At 42.3% G+C, this 10,209-nt stretch overlaps 1 pseudogene; it reads left to right on the top strand.

Annotated features, from left to right (window-relative positions):
• Window positions 1–4,401: 4,401 nt before the first annotated feature.
• LOC100615845 (serine/arginine-rich splicing factor 3-like) lies at window positions 4,402–5,704 on the top strand (annotated as a pseudogene).
• The last annotated feature ends 4,505 nt before the right edge of the window (window positions 5,705–10,209 follow it).

Here is a 10,209-nt window from a genome sequence, read left to right on the forward strand (position 1 = left end):
GAATTTCATACCCAGCCAAACGAAGCTTCATAAGTGAAGGAGAAATAAAATCCTTCACAGACAAGCAAATGCTGAGAGATTTTGTCATCACCAGGCCTGCCTTACAAGAGCTCCTGAAGGAAGCACTAAACATGGAAAGGAACAACTGGTACCAGCCACTGCAAAAGCACGCCAAATTGTAAAGACCATTGAGGCTAGGAAGAAACTGCATCAACTAACCAGCAAAATACCCAGCTGACATCATAATGACAGGATCAAATTCACACATAACAATATTAACCTTAAATGTAAATGGGCTAAATGCTCCAATTAAAAGATATAAACTGGCAAATTGGATAAAAAGTCAAGATCCATCAGTGTGCTGTATTCAGGAGACCCATCTCACGTGCAGAGACACACATAGGCTCAAAATAAAGGGATGGAGGAAGATCTACCAAGCAAATGGAAAACAAAAAAAAGCAGGGGTTGCAATCCTAGTCTCTGATAAAACAGACTTTAAACCAACAAAGATCAGAAGAGACAAAGAAGGCCATTACATAATGGTAAAGGGATCAATTCAACAAGAAGACCTAACTACCCTAAATATATATGCACCCAATACAGGAGCACCCAGATTCATAAAGCAAGTCCTTAGAGACCTACAAAGAGACTTAGACTCCCACACAATAATAATGGGAGACTTTAACACCCCACTGTCAACATTAGACAGATCCACGAGACAGAAAGTTAACAAGGATATCCAGGAATTGAACTCAGCTCTGTGCCAAGCGGACCTAATAGACATCTACAGAACTCTCCACCCCAAATCAACAGAATATACATTCTTCTTAGCACCACGTTGCACTTATTCCAAAATTGACCACATAGTTGGAAGTAAAGCACTCCTCAGCAAATGCAAAAGAACAGAAATCATAACAAACTGTCTCTCAGACCACACTGCAATCAAATTAGAACTCAGGATTAAGAAACTCACTCAAAAGTGCTCAACTACATGGAAACTGAACAACCTGCTCCTGAATGACTACTGGGTACTTAACGAAATGAAGGCAGAAATAAAGAGGTTCTTTGAAACCAATGAGAACAAAGACACAACATACCAGAATCTCTGGGACACATTTAAAGCAGTGTGTAGAGGGAAATTTATAGCACTAAATGCCCACAAGAGAAAACAGGAAAGATCTAAAATTGACACCCTAACTTCATAATTAAAAGAACTAGAGAAGCAAAAGCAAACACATTCAAAAGCTAGCAGAAGGCAAGAAATAACTAAGATCAGAGCAGAACTGAAGGAGATAGAGACACAAAAAACCCTTCAAAAAAATCAATGAATCCAGGAGCTGGTTTTTTGAAAAGATCAACAAAATTGATAGACCGCTAGCAAGACTAATAAAGAAGAAAAGAGAGAAGAATCAATTAGACACATAAAAAATGATAAAGGGGATATCACCACTGATGCCACAGAGATAAAAACTACCATGAGAGAATACTATAAACACCTCTACACAAATAAACTAGAAAATCTAGAAGAAATGGATAAATTTCTGGACATATACACCCTCCCAAGACTAAACGAGGAAGAAGTTGAATCCCCGAATAGGCCAATAACAGGCTCTGAAATTGAGGCAATAATTAAGAGCCCACCAACCAAAAAAAGTCCAGGATCAGACAGATTCACAGCCAAATTCTACCAGACATACAAAGAAGAGCTGGTACCATTCCTTCTGAAACTATTCCAATCAATAGAAAAAGAGGGAATCCTCCCTAACTGATTTTATGAGGCCAGCATCATCCTGATACCAAAGCCTGGCAGAGACACAACAAAAACAGAGAATTTTAGACCAATATCCTTGATGAACATCGATGCAAAAATCCTCAATAAAATACTGGCAAACCAAATCCAGCAGCATATCAGAAAGCTTACCCACCATAATCAAGTGGGCTTCATCCCTGGGATGCAAGGCTGGTTCAACAAATGCAAATCAATAAACGTAATCCAGCATATAAACAGAACCAACGACAAAAACCACATGATTATCTCAATAGATGTAGAAAAGGCCTTCAACAAAATTCAACAGCCCTTCATGCTAAAAACTCTCAATAAATTAGGTATTGATGGGACGTATCTCAAAATAATAAGAACTATTTATGACAAACCCACAGCCACTATCATACTGAATGGGCAAACACTGGAAGCATTCCCTTTGAAAACTGGCACAAGACAGGGATGCCCTCTCTCACCACTCCTATTCAACATAGTGTTGGAAGTTCTGGCCAGGGCAATCAGGAAGGAGAAAGAACTAAATGGTATTCGATTAGGAAAAGAGGAAGTCAAATTGTCCCTGTTTGCAGACGACATGATGGTACATTTAGAAAACCCCATCGTCTCAGCCCAGAATCTCCTTAAGCTGATAAGCAACTTCAGCAAAGTCTCAGGATACAAAATCAACGTGCAAAAATCACAGGCATTCCTATACACCAATAACAGACAAACAGAGAGCCAAATCATGAGTAAACTCCCATTCACAATTGCTTCAAAGAGAATAAAATACCTAGGAATCCAACTTACAAGGAATGTGAAGGACCTCTTCAAGGAGACTTACAAACCACTGCTCAATGAAATAAAAGAGGACACAAACAAAGGGAAGAAAATTCCATGCTCATGGATAGGAAGAATCAATATCATGAAAATGGCCATACTGCCCAAGGTAATTTACAGATTCAATGCCATCCCCATCAAGCTACCAATGCCTTTCTTCACAGAATTGGAAAAAACTACTTTAAAGTTCATATGGAACCAAAAAAGAGCCCGCATTGCCAAGTCAATCCTAAGCCAAAAGAACAAAGCTGGAGGCATCACACTACCTGACTTCAAACTATACTACAAGGCTACAGTAACCAAAACAGAATGGTACTGGTACCAAAACAGATATATAGACCAATAGAACGGAACAGAGCCCTCAAAAATAATGCTACATATCTACAACTATCTGATCTTTGACAAACCTGACAAAAACAAGAAATGGGGAAATGATTCCCTATTTAATAAATGGTGCTGGGAAAACTGGCTAGCCATATGTAGAAAGCTGAAATTGGACCCCTTCCTTACACCTTATACAAAAATTAATTCAAGATGGATTAAAGACTTAAATGTTAGACCTAAAACCATAAAAACCCTAGAAGAAAACCTGGGCAATACCATTCAGGACATAGGCATGGGCAAGGACTTCATGACTAAAACACCAAAAGCAACGGCAACAAAAGCCAAAACTGACAAATGGGATCTAATTAAAGAGCTTCTGCACAGCAAAAGAAACTACCATCAGAGTGAACAGGCAACCTACAGAATGGGAGAAAATTTTTGCAATCTACTCATCTGACAAAGGGCTAATATCCAGAGTCTACAAAGAACTTAAACAAATTTACAAGAAAAAATCAAACAACCCCATCAAAAAGTGGGTGAAGGATATGAACAGACACTTCTCAAAAGAAGACATTTATGCAGCCAATAGACACATGAAAAAATGCTCATCATCACTGGCCATCAGAAAAATGCAAATCAAAACCACAATGAGATACCATCTCACACCAGTTAGAATGGCAGTCATTAAAAAGTCAGGAAACAACAGGTGCTAGAGAGGATGTGGAGAAATAGTAACACTTTTACACTGTTGGTGGGACTGTAAACTAGTTCAACCATTGTGGAAGTCAGTGTGGTGATTCCTCAGGGATCTAGAACTAGAAATACCATTTGACCCAGCCTTCCCATTACTGGGTATATACCCAAAGGATTATAAATCATGCTGCTATAAAGACACGTGCACACGTATGTTTATTGCAGCACAATTCACAATAGCACAGACTTGGAACCAACCCAAATGTCCATCAATGATAGACTGGATTAAGAAAATGTGGCACATATACACCATGGAATACTATGCAGCCATAAAAAATGAAGAGTTCATGTCCTTTGTAGGGACATGGATGAAGCTGGAAACCATCATTCTGAGCAAACTATCGCAAGGACAGAAAACCAAACACCGGGTGTTCTCACTCATGGGTGGGAATTGAACAATAGGAACACTTGGACACAGGGTGGGGAACACCACACACCAGGGCCTGTCATGGGGTGGGAGGAGGGGAGAGGGATAGCAGTAGGAGATATACCTATGTAAATGATGAGTTAATGAGTGCAGCACACCAACAGGGCACATGTATACATACGTAACAAACCTGCACATTGTGCACATGTACCCTAGACTTAAAGTATAATAAAATAAAATCAAATAAAATTCAGGAGCCATTTCATGGAAGCCGGGTGAGTGAGAGCATTGGTGGGTGTTGGGCCGGAGGAAAGCAGGAAGGCCCATCGGAGCATGTGGATTTGAGCCACCACATTTTTTAACCCTAGATCTTGAAATGCATCGTGATTCCTGTCCGTTGGACTGAAAGGTTTATGTAGGCAATCTTGGAAACAATGGCAACAAGACCGAATTGGAACGGGCTTTTGGCTACTGTGGACCACTCCAAAGTGTGTGGGTTGCTAGAAACCCATCTGGCTTTGCTTTTGTTGAATTTGAAGATCCCCGAGATGCGGCTGATGCAGTTCCATCCCCGAGAGCTAGATGGAAGAACACTATGTGGCTGCCGTGTAAGAGTGGAACTGTCCAATGGTGAAAAAAGAAGTAGAAATCATGGCCCACCTCCCTCTTGGGGTCGTCGCCCTCAAGATGATTATCGTAGGAGTAGTCCTCCACCTCGTCGCAGATCTCCAAGAAGGAGAAGCTTCTCTCGCAGCTGGAGCAGGTCCCTTTCTAGAGATAGGAGAAGAGAGAGGTCGCTGTCTCGGGAGAGAAATCACAAGCCATCCCGATCCTTCTCTAGGTCTCGTAGCCCATCTAGGTCAAATGAAAGGAAATAGGAGACAGTTTGCAAGAGAAGTGGTGTACAGGAAATTACTTCATCTGACAGGAGTATGTACAGAAAATTCAAGTTTTGTTTGAGACTTCATAAGCTTGGTGCATTTTTAAGATGTTTTAGCTGTTCAAATCTGTCTCTGGAATCAGTGACACAGAGGTGTAATTCTCTATGGTTTGAAATGGATCATATGAGGCATGTAATACCAAGAATTGTTACTTTACAATGTTCCCTTAAGCAAGATTGAATTTGCTTTGAACTTTAGTTACGCATAGACTGACAATAAACCTCTAAACCTGCCCAGCAGAAGTGTGATTTTTTTTTTTTAATACAGAAGCAACTGGCAAAAATTGAACTAAGATTTACTTTTTTTCCATAGCTGGGATATAGGATGCAGCTATAGTTGAACAAGCAGTCTTTAAAATCTGCTGTGAAACACAAGCCATCAGGTAGAAATAAACGCTGCACTATTAAATTACAGGTTTTTGAAAAATCCAACTCACTTTCATCCTGGGCAGAGGTTGCCTAGTTGGTATAGAATCTGTTAAGTTTCAAGAAAGTTTGCCTTTGCTTTAGGTCATAAGTTACTTATTTGATTGCTGTATATGAATACATGGCTGTTCGTGACATCTTTTATGTGCAAATTTGAGATTTCAAAAATGTCCTGCCAGTTTAAGGATACATTGTAGAGCCGAACTTTGAGTTACTGTGCAAGATTTTTTTTTCATGCTGTCATTTGTAATATGTTTTGTGAGAATCCTTGGGATTAAAGTTTTGGTTACAAATTGTTGTTTAACTTGAAAGCCTGTTTCTCCTTGCAAACTCAAATCTGTGAGCTGAGCTTGGTACCAAGTCCAGGTATAACATTCCTATTGGAAGCCATACTTATATTTTCTTGTAAAGTGCTTTTGAATTAATAAAGTATTAGAAAAAAAATTCAGATTGCTGAAATTTTGGGGAGATTAATTTGAGTAATAATAAAATTCTGGTCTCCTATACAGCCAGTTCTGCATGAATTAAACTCCTTCTGTATTCTAATTCCCGTCTTTTCTTTTTTTTTTTTTGAGATGGGGTGAAAGCAAGTTTATTAAGAAAGTAAAGGAATTAAGTAAATTATTAAGAAAGTAAAGTAAAGGGAGTCTCGCTCTGTCACCCAGGCTGGAGTGTAGAGGTGAGATCTTGGCTCACTGCAAGCTCTGCCTCCTGAGTTCAAGCAATTCTCTGCCTCAGCCTTCTGAGTAGCTGGGATTACAGGAGCCTGCGACCACGCCTGGCTAATTTTTTTGTATTTTTTCTAGAGACGGGGTTTCAGCATGTTGGCCAGGCTGGTCTCGAACTCCTGACCTTGTGATTTACCAACCTCAGCCTCCCAAAGTGCTGGGATTACAGGCGTGAGCCACCGCGCCTGGCCATAGTTCCCCTGTCTTGATGCATCAGCTTTGTCTAGGCAGCAGGCAAGGAAAACCTGTTGAGTCGTTACACTGCCTCAGCCCCCAAATGAAACAGTTATATATTCTTGAGTTTTCCCTCCTCCTCTGGGCACCCTCTGAGTTATGAAGGTTCCTCCTGAAACCAGGGCCACATAAAGTAAGGGAGGAGACCATCCCTCATATTGTCTTATGCCCAATTTCTGCCTCCAAAGAAAGAAGAAGTAAAAACTAGAAGAAGTAAAAGGCAGAAATGAAATCCACAGGCAGACAGCCTGGCGCTGTGCCCTGGGCCTGGTTAAAGATTGACCCCTGACCTAACCAGTTATGTTATCTATAGATTGCAGACATTGTATGGAAAAGCATTGTGAAAATCCCTGTCCTGTTCTGTTCCGTTCTGATTACCAGTGCATGCAGCCCCCAGTCACGTACCCCCACTTGCTCAATCGATCACGACCCTCTCACGTGGACCCCCTTAGAGTTGTGAGCCCTTAAAAGGGACAGGAATTGCTCACTCGGGGAGCTTGGTTTTTTGGAGATGTGTCTTGCCGATCACCTGGCCGAATAAAGCCCTTCCTTCTTCAACTCAGTGTCTGAGGGGTTTTGTCTACAGCTTGTCCCGCTACAAAAGGAGCACATTATTTCAGTCAGCACTGTGCTGATCTGTGTTGACTCCCAGGATGGGAACAGGACAGTATTTCCCAAACTTTAATCATTTCAGAAGCTGCCTTATGACTTTTGCCATTTCCACTTATCATCTGTACTATTCAATCCCTTTTCTTCAGGTTTTTAAAGATTAAATTTTTTTTTCATTTTTTTTTTTTTTTTTGAGACGGAGTCTTGCTCTGTCGCCCAGACTAGAGTGCAGTGGTGCGATCTTGGCTCACTGCAAACTCTGCCTCCTGGGTTCAAGCGATTCTCCTGCCTCAGCCTGCCACTGCACCCAGCTAATTTTTGTATTTTTAGTAGAGATGGGGTTTCACCATCTTGGCCAGGCTGGTCTTGAACTCCTGACCTCGTGATCCACCCGCCTTGGCCTCCCAAAGTGTTGGGATTACAGGCGTGAGCCACCGTGCCTGGCCTTAAATCTGTTTTAAAAAGAAATCTGGGAATTCACTATCACTCGCCTTAAATAGAAGGCAACTGTAAAAACATATGCAATAAAATGATTAAGTTCTGACTAGATACAGTTTTAAAAGAAATTAGCAAAGTGTTTGGAGCTAGGATTCAAACCCAGGATTGAGCCAGAGACAAGGTCTTAACAACAGTGATTCATGTACCGCCTAACCGTGCCATTTAGGAAACCACTGGGGAGGAATGTAGTAGAATGGAACTTGCTGAGAATGAGAGCCAGTGAGGAATGGTGGAGGGTGGGGACTGAAATTTAATGGGAAGCCTTGGAATAGGGTTGCCAGATATATTACAGGACACTCAGTTAAATTTGGATAAAAGTATGTCACAACTAAAAAGGTACTTGTTTGTTTGAAATTCAAACTTAACGGGAGGTCCTGCATTCTTATTAACTACACCTGGCAATCCCACCTAGGAATCAAGGGCATGATTCCAGCAGGAAATTTATCCTCAGGGAGAGGCAGGCAGTAGTTGCGTCTGTGAGGCCTGTGGTAAGACTAACCCCTGTCACTAGGCGGCAGTAGAGAACCGAGCAGAGCAGGGGGAGGGGCTCATAGTGGGGAGAGAAGAGCGGACGGGTGTGGGACTTTGGGGCCGCTCTGGGTCCTCATGCAGAATCTCAAATCAAATTAGCAAAAGACAGGAACAGGCAGCTCACAGACGAACAGCTTATACATGGCTAATAAACAAGAAAAGACGGGCTGGGCGCAGTGGCTCACGCCTGTAATCCCAGCACGTTGGGAGGCTCCGGCAGGCGGATCACCTGAGGTCAGGAGTTCGAGACCAGCGTGGCCAACACGGCGAAACCCCATCTCTACTAAAAATACAAAAAATTGGCTGGGCGTGGTGGTGGGCACATGTAATCCCAGCTACTCAAGAGCCTGAGGCAGGGGAATCACTTGAACCCGGGACGCGGAGATTTCAGTGGGCCAAGATCGTGCCATTGCTCTCCAGCCTGGAGGACAAAAGTGAAACTCTGCCTCAGAAAAAAAGAAACAAAGAAAAAAAAGAAAAAGAAAAAAATGCATAGTCCTACTCATAATTGAATTAGTCAACCTAAAATGAGTTCTTTTCCATCTCTCAGATTGGCAAAAATTTAAATATGAAAAAGATTACTAATACTGTGTTGTGGAAGTGTGAGAAAATACTATGTAGAGCAGAGACTGGTCACAGAAATTCAGGGACTGGAGTTTTTAAGGTTAATTTGGTGGGTAGAGTCTTGGGAAGTGGGGAATGCTAATTGGTCAGGTTGGAGATGAAATCATAGGGAGCTGAAGCTGTCCTCTTGCGCTGAGTCAGTTCCTGGGTGGGGGCCACAAGACCAGATGAGCCAGTTTATTGATCTGGGTGGTGTCAGCTGATCCATCGAGTACAGGATCTGCAAACTATCTCAAGCACTGATCTTAGGTTTTACTGTAACCTAAGATGTTATCCCCGGGAGCAATTTGGGGAGGTTTAGAATATTGCAGTCTCCAGCTGCATCTCTCAGATTGGCAAAAATTAAAATATCAAAAAAGATTACTAGTACTCTGTTGTGAAAGTGTGAGAAAATACTATGTGAGTAGAGACTGGTGCATCCTCTTTGGATTAATATCAAAAGAAGAGATGCACATAGCCTTTAATCAATGATGTAACTCCCAGGGATTTATCAGACAGATTTACTCTCCCTTAGATGTGGAGACATAAGAGGTTGTAAGTGCAACCTGGAGCTGGGTTGCTAGTCCATAAAGCACCTTGGATATCAATGTCGACTCCGCCAGCTGTGATGTCACTTGACCAATGGGAAGAGAGAGGGGAAGCGCTGGCTTAGGGAGCTGAATGTTATCCACTCCCTCTCCCTGCCCTCTACAGCTTTTTCCCCCAAGCTGTGGCTGCTCTGGGAAGCAGAAGTAAATATTGATTTTTAGAACCATCTAGACCTGATGTCAAATCCTGGTTCTGTCACTTACTTGCTGTGTGACCTTGTCCTAGCAAGTTCACCTCTCATTTTATTTTATTTTATTTTGATATGGAGTCTCGCTCTGTCGCCCAGGCTGGGTGCAGTGGCACAATCTCGGCTCACTGCAAGCTCCGCCTCCCGGGTTCACGCCATTCTCCTGCCTCAGCCTCCCAAGTAGCTGGGACTACAGGCGCCTGCCACCACGCCCGGCTAATTTTTTGTATTTTTTGTAGAGACGGGGTTTCGCCATGTTGTCCAGGCTGGTCTCAAACTCCTAACCTCAGGTGATCCACCCACCTCGGCCTCCCAAAGTTCTGGGGTAACAGGTGTGAGCCATCACATCTGGCCTCACCTCTCCTTTTCATTCATTTGATGATACATGTATTCAAAAATATTTATTGAGAATTTACTACTAGGCACTGCAATTTTGTGGTGAACAAGACAAAGTCTCTTTATCTCTTAGAGCTTTCAGGCATGCAGGGTTGTTGGGGAGACACAATAAACAAGAAAACTAATAAATGGTGTAATATGGAAATGGTAGTAGATACTAAAAAGACAATAAGATAAGATGGTTGGGTATGGTGGCTCATGCCTGTAACCCCAACCAAGGCAGGAGGATCTCTTGAGCCCAGGAGTTTGAGACCAGCCTGGGAAACATAGTGAGACCTTGTCTCTACTATAAACAAAAAATTAGCTGGTGTGGTGGTGTGCATCTGTGGTCCCAGCTACTTGGGAGGCTGAGGCAGGAGGTATCACCTCAGCCCGAGAGGTGGAAGCTGCAGTGAGCCCTGATGGTGT

This window comes from Pan troglodytes, chromosome 9 (assembly GCF_028858775.2).
Source record: "Pan troglodytes isolate AG18354 chromosome 9, NHGRI_mPanTro3-v2.0_pri, whole genome shotgun sequence".
Taxonomy (NCBI): Eukaryota; Metazoa; Chordata; class Mammalia; order Primates; family Hominidae; genus Pan; species Pan troglodytes.